The sequence below is a fragment of the Podarcis raffonei genome, chromosome Z, assembly GCF_027172205.1.
Source record: "Podarcis raffonei isolate rPodRaf1 chromosome Z, rPodRaf1.pri, whole genome shotgun sequence".
In the NCBI taxonomy this organism is placed as follows: domain Eukaryota; kingdom Metazoa; phylum Chordata; class Lepidosauria; order Squamata; family Lacertidae; genus Podarcis; species Podarcis raffonei.
In genome coordinates this window covers 13281340-13292729 of record NC_070621.1, presented here as the reverse complement: position 1 = coordinate 13292729, position 11390 = coordinate 13281340, and the positions used below count along the sequence as shown (strand labels likewise).

The window sequence follows — 11390 nt, the reverse complement described above, 5'->3', positions numbered from 1 at the left end:
GAAGGGGACGACAGAGGACGAGATGGTTGGACAGTGTTCTTCAAGTTACCAACATGAGTTTGACCAAACTGCGGGAGGCAGTGGAAGACAGGAGTGCCTGGCGTGCTCTGGTCCATTGGGTCACGAAGAGTTGGACACGACTAAATGACTAAACAACAACAACAACAACAAGCACATTTCATAGATAAGTATGCTAAGAAACCACATAATGTGATCTACGCAGCTTTCATTGACTTGAAAACTGCATTTGACTCAATCTCGCAAGTAAGACTATGGGTGAAGCTGAACTCAACCATAGGCAAAAGATTACTGTACCTGATTAAATGCTTATACAAACATACTGTGCTTAAAGTGCGCCGCTCCACAAATGGTCAACTTACAGGATGTGTACCAGCTACAAAGGGAGTTAAGCAAGGGTGTATCCTAGCACTGTTCAACTTATATATAAATGACATTGTCCAGTGCCTAACATCTCCAGGGTATCATGCCCCACTGGCCAGACTCAATTCTACTATATGCAGATGAAGCGATTCTCCTATCTCATACAAAAGTAGGCCTAAAAAGACTGATCAGAGCATTTTCAGGGTATTGCCAGAGAACAGCTGGCCGTGAATTACAAGAAAACCAAAGTCATGGTCTTCTCAAGAAACTTTAGAGCCCATAGATGGCATATGGACAACCAGCCAATCAAACAGGTCAAAGTTTTCAAATATCTTGGCCTTATTTTCCAGTCCACAGGGTCATGGGGAGCACACCAGAAATGTGCAAAAGAAAAAGCACCCCAAAGCACCAAAATTCTGACACACTTTTTCCACACAAAAGGTTGCAAACATATAACCTCAGTTCTGGAAGTGTTCCAAACTAAACCCCTAGCACAGCTATTATATGGGGCTCAGATTTGGACTGGCACTCAACTGGCCTAAACTCAAATCTCTCTGGTCTAATACCCCTAGTGCAACAAGACTGTCACAAGAGTGCCTGGTCTAAAACTGTCAATCAAAAACTTCTCTCTTGTGGTTTATCCCCACAGCCTAAATGATATCGAGCGTCAGAACAACTTGGCCACAATAAGGAAATTTTGCCAATGGTATTTAAAAAATACAGACGTGCCTTTACCCTCACAAGACTGAATGTACTGCCCTTGGATTCCATACGAAAAACGCTTATGTCCCTGTGGAGATGGCAGCACTGAATCAGTGGCGCATGCCCTCCTAGCTTGCACTCTTTACAAAGACCTGAGGAACGAGATTATTGCCCCTCTTTTACTGTCCATCCTGGGTTGCCCAACCACTGCCACAGTGTCTTTACTCCTGGCAGATCAAGAGGAACAGATCACTACAAAGGTTGCAAGGTTTCTAGGTGGGGCAATCAGAATAAGGTCCACTATTTGACTGCTCATTCAGGACTCTAAACTGTGTTTTATATAATCGACTTTTTATTTTGTTCTGTGTATATTGCAATGTTCTTTTGTTGCTATGGCTGATGGCTGATGCAAATAAAGTTTCATTCATTCATTCAAAATGGAAATTAAGAGTTACAGAAACACTGGGGAAATGCAATAAACTGCCGTGTGAGTGCAGCCTAAGATTCAACTGTAAGTCTGTCTTCCTGACACTGACTGGCAGCAGTTCCTCTAGGTTAAATTATTATGAATGTGGTTATGATTATGACTGTAATTATAATTATAATTATACATTATTATTACTGCGCCCATCTGGCTGGGTTTCCCCAGCCACACTGGGCGGATTCCAACAAAAGATTAAAAATACATTAAAACATCAGTCATTAAAAAGTTCCCTAAACAGGGCTGCCTTCAGATGTCTAAATATCAGATACTTGTTAATTTCTTTGACATCTGATGGGAGGGCGTTCCACAGGGCGGGCACCATTACCAAGAAGACCCTCTGCCTGGTTCCCTGTAACTTCTTTTCTCGCAGGGAGGGAACTGCCAGAAAGCCCAGTGTCCGGGCTGAACGATGGGGGTGGGGACGCTTCTTCAGGTATACTGGGCCGAGGCTGTTTAGGGCTTTCGAGGTGGCCACCAACACTTTGAATTGTGCTCGGAAACGTACTAGGAGCCAATGTAGGTCTTTCAGGACCAGTGTTATATGGTCTTGGCAGCCACTCCCCGTCACCAGTCTAGCTACCGCATTCTGGATTAGTTGTAGGTTCCGGGTCACCTTCAAAGGTATCCCTACATACAGTGCATTGCAGTGGTCCAAGCGGGAGATAACCAGAGCATGCACCACTCTGGTGAGACAGTCCACGGGCAGGGAGGGTCTCAGCCTGCGCACCAGATGGAGCTGGTAGCTGCCCTGGACACAGAATTGACCTGTGCCTCCATGGACAATTGTGAGTTCAAAATGACTCCCAGACTGTGCACCTGCTCCTTCAGGGGCACAGTTGCCCCATTCAGGACCAGGGAGTCCCCCACACCCGGCTGCCCTCTGTGCACCCAAACAGTACTTCTGTCTTGTCAGGATTCAACCTCAATCTGTTAGCCACTATCCATCCTCCAACCGCCTCCAGACACTCACACAGGACCTTCACTGTCCTCACTGGTTCCAATTTAAAAGAGAAGTAGAGCTGGGCATCATCCGCATATTAGTGAACACCCAGTCCAACTCCTCTGATGATCTCTCCCAGCGGCTTCATGTAGATGTTAAAAAGCATGGGGGAGAGGACGGAACCCTGAGGCACCCCACAAGTGAGAGCCCAGGCGTCTGAACACTCATCTCCCCCCACTTTCTGGACACCGCCCAGGATGAAGGAACGGAACCACAGTATAACAGTGCCCCCAGCTCCTCTAGATGGTCCAGAAGGATGTTATGGTCGATGGTATCAAAGGCTGCTGAGAGATCCAAGAGAACTAGGAAACAGCTCTCACCTTTGTCCCTAGCCCACCAGAGATCATTGCCCAGCGCGACCAAGGCACTTTCAGTCCCATGATGAGGTATGAATCCCAACTGGAAGGGATCCAAATGGTCCGCATCCTCCAGATGTGCTTGGAGTTGTTCAGCAACCACCTGCTCAATCACCTTGCCCAAGAATGGAAGATTTGAGACTGGGCGATAGTTGGCCATATTGGCTGGGTCTAAACATGTTTTTTTTTTAAGAAGCGGTTTAATGACTGCCTTTTTCAGCGGGTCTGGGAAGGCTCCCTCACAGAGCCCATTGCCCCACAGAACCCTGCAGAGTCCATCGCCCAGCCCTTCCCAGCTCGCTTTTATTAGCCAGGATGGGCAAGGATCAAGGAGACAGGTGGTTGGTTTCACTCGTCCAAGCAGCCTGTCCACATCCTTGGAGGTAACAGATTGGAATTGATTCCATGCAACTCAACTAGAGTTGATTCCGTGCAACTCAACTCTCCTGCCCCGGCCCTGCTCCCACGGCAGAGTCTACCTCTTTCCAAATCTGAGTAACTTTATTTGCAAAAAAGTTTGCAAAATCGTTGCAAGAGATCTTGGGGTCTTTACCAGGCCAGAATGCCAAAGGTGGTTCCATTAAATTGCAAACCACCTGAACGAGTCTCCTGCTGCTGTTTTCTGCAGATGCAATAGAGGCAGTGAAGAAAGGCCTTTTCGCTGTCGCTATCACCACTTGGTAGGCTCAACGTTGAGCTCTAACCCGTGTCCAGTCCAATTCAAAATGAGTTTCCTGCCACTGGTGGAATTATTATTATAATTATTATTATAATTGTTATTACAGACAGGGCTCCTTCCCACCCTACCTGATGATGGCTGGTATTTGAATCCAAATCTTCTGGCACGATAAGGCATGTGAGCTTAGCTATGGGCCTTCTTACCTAGGGAAAAAGGCTGACTTTGTCTGTCACTGGAGCCCTCCCTCCCTCCCTCTCTTCCCTCCCTCCCTCCCGGTTTGGCACAGGTGACTGCTCACCTGCCATACTTAGAAACAGGAAAAGAAAACACCATCTCCTTGACCCTCAATTGCACATGCATCAAGGAAATTCTTGCTTGACATGCTCCACTAAGGAAATCGCCTTGCCAAGGCCCCGGCTTGTAAACAAAACCTGTGGGCAGGATGTGCCAAAGAGGTGTTGCTCAACTGGGCGTCCACGACACAGAAATGGGCAGGCAAAGCAGAGTCCCAGTTCCAATGACAGGGAGGGAGGGAGGCAGAGGCGGAGGAGGGCATGATTGGCTGCATCAATATCTACAAGAAGGCAACCTTTGTACAGTGGCACATCCACCTGAGTAAGCTTTGTTTGGTGGCGACGGGATCAGACGGTTCGCTAGCTGCATTCCTGCTCGGGGTCATCCAGCTTGCCTCTTCTGCCCCCTGGAGGTAAGTGGAGAGGGGCCCCCTCTTACCACGCACGCACCAAAGGCAGGTATGGGGAAAGTGGGTAGCAAAATAAGTTTTCTCTTTCTCTCTCTTAATCATTACTAAAATCAGGAGCCCCATCCAGGAGGTTCAGAAAGGACTGCCGCTCCCAATTATCTTGCGGAACATGCTGCCACAAGAGGCTTGTTCACACATCATACTGAGCTCAGCTACAAACTTGTCTCTAGATTTTTGCAAGTGTTTGTGTGGAACAGTGTGTGCCCCCTTGATTTGTACAGCTCAGCTGTTTGCGTACAGATTGTACACATGTTGGATGTTATTGGAAGACCTCTAAGGTGTGGGCTGTGGCGATTGTAGCCCCTAGGTTTTAGTGATGTGAAAAGAAGTTTGGGTTAGGATCAGAGTTCTGTCCATGACTACTAGTCATGATGGGGAAATGGAACTTCCATGTTCAGGGGCAGTGTATCTCTGTGCATTCAAGAGTGCCAGTTGCTGGGCAGCAATATTAAGATGTGGCTGTTGCTCAGCAGCCAGCAATTGGTTGGCTGCTGTGTTGGGGAGCTCTTTTTATATGAATATATATATGTGTGTGCGCGCATTAATGGAGGATTGACTATTGGCCAAGCATGCTGACTGTTAGTTCCCTCGTAATATCAACATGGCTGCTAGCCATGACAGTTATAGAGCATCTAGGTTCAGGAGCAGTCTATCTTCAAATGCCAATTAGATGGGAAGCAATGGTGGGAGCAGGCAGTTGCTTTCATGCCCTGCCTGTAGGATCCTTGCGGGTCGTTATGGGAAATGGGAAGCAGATATTTCATGGGATCTGGGTCTGATCCAGCATGGCTCTTTTACTTTCATTCATACAAAGTGGTGCTCTGTTTGTTTGTTTGTTTGTTTGTTTGTTTGTTTGTTTGTTTGTTTGTTTTATTGATTAAATGTTGATACGTAATCTGAACTTTTCATAAAAGTGAATCAAGTCAACAAAATCATAATCAGTAAAAAGCAAAATAAAACATAATAAAAAAACCCAGTAAAACAACAGTAAATACCAGTAGGTTAAAAGAAAGTTTCATCCTGCGGAGGCCTGTCTAAGTGGTATAGTTTTTAGAAGATGTCTGCCAAACCTCTGCTGGCAGGGAGTTCCCCAGGGCAGAGCCTGCCACACTAAAGGCTTGCTCCTAGTGAAGACCATCCTCAGAGATGTGGGGCACCACTGGAAGTGCCCCATTAAGAGGTTCTCGGCAACTGAGATGGCGCGTAAGGGATCAGATAATACTGAAGGTACCCTGGGCTCAGGCTGTTTAGGACTTTGTGGATTAACACAAGTACAGTGGTACCCTGGGTTACAGACGCTTCAGGTTACAGACACTTCATATTACAGACTCCACTAACTCCACTAACCCATAATAATAATAATAATAATAATAATAATAATAATAATAATAATTTATTATTTGTACCCCGCCCATCTGGCTGGGCTTCCCCAGCCACTCTGGGCGGCTTCCATAGAAACCAAAAATACACTAAAATATCATACATTAAAAACTTCCCTGAACAGGGCTGCCTTAAGATGTCTTCTGAATGTCAGGTAGTTATTTATCGCTTTGACATCTGATGGGAGGGCGTTCCACAGGGCGGGTGCCACTACCGAAAAGGCCCTCTGCCTGGTTCCCTGTAGCTTTGCTTCTCACAACGAGGGAACCGCCAGAAGGCCCTCGGTGCTGGACCTCAGCGTCCGGGCAGAACGATGGGGGTGGAGACGCTCCTTCAGGTATACTGGGCCGAGACCCAGAAATAGTACCTCGGGTTAAGAACTTTGCTTCAGGATGAGAACAGAAATCGCACAGCGGCAGCGCGGTACCTCAGGTTAAGAACAGTTTCAGGTTAAGAACGGACCTCCAGAACGAATTAAGTTCTTAACCTGAGGTACCACTGTACCTTGAACCTGGTATGGTAGCAAAATGGCAATCATTGTAGTTTTCTTCCTGCTCTGATTTGCAGAGAACGACTTGTGTCTTGGCTCCATTATAGCCTGAGATAATGGCAGCATTCCTTGTCAAAATGATGGTACACCTGCCATGTGTCCCCAGGCAAAGCATTTATTTAGAGCATTTGCAGCCTGCTCTAGAGGAGAAAAGCAAACTCTGGCACCAATTCTTAAACTGATTGCCACAGCCACCAATGGCAGTTTCATTTATTTAACAACAACTACTACTACTACTACTTTATTATTTCTATCTCGCCCATCTGGCTGTGTTTCCCCAGCCACTCTGGGCGGCTTTCAACAGAACATTAAAAACAGAATAAAACTTCAAACATTAAAAACTTCCCAAAACAGGCTGCCTTCAGATGTCTTCTAAAAGTCAGATAGTTGTTTATTTCCTTGACATTTGAAGGGAGGGCATTCCACAGGGCGGGTGCCACCATCGAGAAGGCCCTCTGCCTGGTTCCCTGTAACCTCGCTTCTTGCAGTGAGGGAACCGCCAGAAGGCCCTCAGAGATGGACTTCAGTGTCCAGGCAGAACGATGGGGGTGGAAACGCTCCTTCAGGTATACTGGGCCAAAGCCGTTTAGGGCTTTCAAGGTGAAAATCGACACTTTGAATTGTGCTCGGAAATGTACTGGGAGCCAGTGCAGGTCTTTCAGGACCGGTGCTATATGGTCTCAGAGGCCGCTCCCAGTCACCAGTCTAGCTGCCGCATTCTGGATTAGTTGTAGTTTTACAACTATAAATTGCACAAATGTTTTGTGCATCCGTGCCTAATCTCGCCCTGAATGAATGAATCTTTATTTGCGTCAGCCAATGGCCATAGCAATAAAACAACAATACGATATACAAAAAATAGAAATAAAAAGTTGATTATATAAAATACATTTTAGGGTTTTGAATTAAATAGTGAAATAGTGGATCTTATTTTGATTGCCCCAGCTAAAAACCTTGCAACCTTTGCTGTCACCTGCTCCTCTTGATCTGCCAAGATAAAGGACACTGTGGCAGTGGTTGGGCGACCCGGAATGGACAATAAAAGAGGGGTGATAATCTCGCCCTTTTCTACATTTTTTTTATTAGTGTGTGTTTTTCTTTTTGTAAATCTACCAAAATATAAAATAAAATTGGGATTAAGGTTTTTTCTCAGGACTGTGGAAGGCGTGTGTGCCGTTGGTGAAGTGGTGGTCTTCTTCTTCTGATAGGACATGCTGGGGGTGTGTGGAATGGGGGTTTGAGGAGGGTTAGCTAAAAATGTCCCTATTTTCACCTGAGGAATGTTGGAGGGAATGTTAGACCGGCTTCGTCTTTCTTATCCTTCCACAGGTAGGCTAAAGCCTTCCTGTCCAGACAGACCTTTGGAAACTTAAGGAGCAGGCGACACTGATCACTGACTGGGCTGTGGTCCAGACAAGCAGGATTTTAGTAACTGGTTCCAAATGTGTTCTGATGTATTTCAGGTATTATTTTTAACTAGTCTGTTTTTATGACTCTATATTTTATAATTGAAGTTTTTAAATGCTGTGATCCAACTTGAATCCCAATTTGGGAGTAAGGTGGGATAGAAATGTAAGAAAGAAAGAAAGAAAGAAAGAAAGAAAGAAAGAAAGAAAGTCTGGGGAAATTTCCTGAGGGCCAGACAAAGAGGTATGGAGGGCCGTATTTGGTTCTCAGGTCTAAGGGATACAGCAAACATCCCACACACATAGCAGCAACACATTTGCCCCCCCAACGTAGTGAGAGTATAGCAATGCTCTACCCATCTCTTAAAGCTCCATCATTTTAACACTCTCATAGAAAAGAGAATTCTGGCCAGGGCAGATTCTCTAGTTTCTGTAGAACTGAGAGGTGATAAACCCTATCTGTAAAGTTCCCTCATCCACAAACGGCGAATGGTTCCGCACCTCATATTCTAGGCAACTATTCTGCTTATGTTTCCTCTCCTTGCTACTATTTCCCATGATCTTTTTTGTTTATATGATGTTTTATTCTGATTTGGTTCCATCAATTGTTTGTAGCTATAAAGAGAAAGCAAGATACGTGTTTATTGTAATAATGATTTTAAAAGTGATTTTCAAATAAGTCATGTACAGAGGAAGTAAAAAATAGATGGGCTTAAGTGTCACTAACATCTGGATATGATTATGTTGATACAGTACAAATAAATCATTATTTGGATAAGATTATGTTAACATACAGTACAAATAAATCATATACAGAGCAGACCCATGGAAATCAAAGGGAAAGTATGACTCACATTGCCAATTACATTATTATTATCATCATTATAGGAGCTCTGTCCTCCTTCAGGTGTATTCCTGCCAATCATTTTCTCTACATAAAATAAAAATGGTGAGTGATACCATGGAATGAACCGGCTTAGGTCCAGGGTCTACTTAGGAAGCTGTCATGATGACAGCTAGGTAGACTATTGATCTACCTAGCTCAGTATTGTCTACTCTGATTGGCAGCGGCTCTCCAGTGTTTCAGGCGGGGAATTTTTCCCAGTAGTACATGGGTAGGAATTTAACTTGGGACTTCCTGCATGCAAGGCAAATGCTCTACCACTGAGTAACGACACTTCCCTCCTTGTGTGGGACACCTACCAGTTGACTACCAATTACAGACCAGGCCCATGGCTCAGTTGAGCATGAGATTCTTAACTTCAGAGTTTCAGAATCGTGGGTTTGAGCCCCATGTTGGAGGAAAAGATTCCTGCATTGCAGGGAGTTGAAGTAAATGATCCCCGTGGTCCCTTCCAACTCTTACAATTCTATGACTTTCTATGAGTGAGTGACTCTGTGGTTGATATAAGATTAATAATAATAATAATAATAAATTTCTATTTATACCCCACCCTTCCCGGTTCAAAAACTGGGCTCAGGGCGGCTAACAACAAACTTAAAACACTTAATTGTAAAAGCAGCATAAAATACAGTATAAAAACATGAATAACAATAAAATTCAAAGTTCAGAAATCACTTTGAGGGAAATCCATATAATAAGCATTGGATAGTCACCAGGGCTAGCTGGCTGAATTAGTCCTACTTGGGCCAGCGAGGAGGCCAGGGGAGAATTAGCTGTGGGGTCTCAGAGCGGGTAATCCTCATAAAAGGGGAGGGAGAGGGAAGAGAAGGGAAATAAAAGATCAGGCTGAGTTCAAATTAAAGGCCAGGCGGAACAGCTCTGTTTTACAGGCCCGACAGGTTAAATCCTGAAGGGCCCTAGTCTCATGGGACAGAGCATTCCACCAGGTCGGAGCCATCACTGAGAAGGCCCTGGCCCTGGTGGAGGATAGTCTGATTGCCTAGATAGCTCATCAGTTGGTTAGACAGAGCACGGTGCCGATAACGCCAAGGTTGCAGGTTTGATCCCTGTATGGGACAACTGCATATTCCTGCATTGCAGGGGGTTGGACTAGATGATCCTCAGGGTCCCTTCCAACGCTACACTTCTATGTCTATGTCTATGTCTGACTTCCTTAGGGCCCGGGACCTCTAAACTATGGTTATTCATGGACCTTAAGGTCCTCTGTGGGGCATACCAAGAGAAGCGGGCCCGTAAATACGAGGGCCCTAAGCCACAAAGGGCTTTAAAGGTCCATGAATTTAGGCTGCAATCTTGTACACACTTACCCAGGAGCAATGGAGACTGGTCCATTAGTGCAAATATGGCGCAGTCTCACTAACTTCAGTCTGCCCTCAGCCACTTCCCCACTTCCTGCCTTCCTACTTAAAACCAGTCCAGGAGATGGCCCAAGCTGCCAGCTTACTTCCTCTCCTTAGTCTCAGTGTTGCCTTTAACTCTGCAGGGAAGAGCATGGGGATAAAACTTAACTGGCTCTGCCTGTCAGCAGCTATGGCGCCACCCTCTGTTTAGCTCCCTGCCTTCTGCCCTACCAGTCCCAATGAGCATCAGCCAACACAGCCTGAAAATAACTTGCATTAAACTCAGTGGGGCTGCACTGTTAAACTTGCGGCTTCATCAGATTGCATTTGTAATCACTAAGGCTACCATACACCATGCATTTAAAACACACACAGAGAGAGGGGGGGGAGGGAGGGAGAGAGAGAGAGAGAATCATAGGAACTGTTGCTTGTCAAGGTCTCTCTCTCTCTGCCTCTCCAGCAGTGCAATGGCAGATTCAGAAATGCAGGATCCCTTCATGGTAATCACCCAAGCCTTCTACGATTACCAGGAACAAGCTTAAAACTTTACTCTGCTTATATTAGAACCGGATGCTTAATCCAGCTCTTGCAGAACACCAGCCAGCAGTCTCAATCAAAAACAGTGATAGGCTGATCAGAGAGGAGATAAGCATTCTTTCTAATAAAGTCCTTTATAAGGTTGGAGATCAGTGCAAGTAAAATAAAACAGGTGGGGGGGAGAGAGAACCAGTGCTTTTAAAAGTGAATTATTATACTGTACACAGCATATATGGGTGCTGCTTTGCATATCATTCCGGAAACAATATTGTCCACCAAGGCCAGCCTCCTTTCAAAATGCAGAATATCACCTCTGTGGGAGGGCAGATAATATTACATGTTATGCACAGGAGTCAGCAGCTTGATGAGTTTCAGATGTTTTTTCTTGTCAGTCTGTTACTAAAAGCACACCGGCTTCTAAAGCCACATTCATACATTTAAAGCACTACTATACTACTTGAAATAGTTGTAAGTTCCCTCAAAGAATTTGGGAGCTCTGGTTTGTTCCCTTTCCAGAGCTACAATTCTCAGAGTTCCTGTGAAGAGATACTGACTGTTAACCCACTCTGCGAATTGTAGCTCTGGGAGGGTAATGGGATGTCTCCTGACATCTCTGAGCACCCTTAATAAACTACAAACTTCACAGAATTATTGGCAGGAAGCCATGACTGTTTCAAGTGGTATCATAGCACTTTAAATGTACGGTGTGGCCCAATAATGTATTGATTCTGCCTTCAGATTCCGATGATGATCCCTGAAGAAAGTTGAAGCAGAAGAGCTTGTAAGAGCAAGACGGGTAGATTTTGGGGGAACTTTCCTCAAGAGATTATTTTTTAAGGGTAGAAGCAGCAGTGCAGCCCCAGGAACAGGCCCGTTTCCTCAGCACC

The 11390-nt window shown here is 45.3% G+C and overlaps 1 protein-coding gene across 1 annotated transcript in view; it reads left to right on the top strand.

Moving 5' to 3' along the window:
* Positions 1–4149: 4149 nt before the first annotated feature.
* Positions 4150–11390, top strand: part of ENTPD8 (ectonucleoside triphosphate diphosphohydrolase 8) — a 29406-nt gene continuing 22165 nt past the window's right edge. The window contains exon 1 of the mRNA XM_053374575.1: positions 4150–4308. The gene's annotated coding sequence lies outside the window, so the exon portion shown is untranslated. The remainder of the gene's footprint in view (positions 4309–11390) is intronic.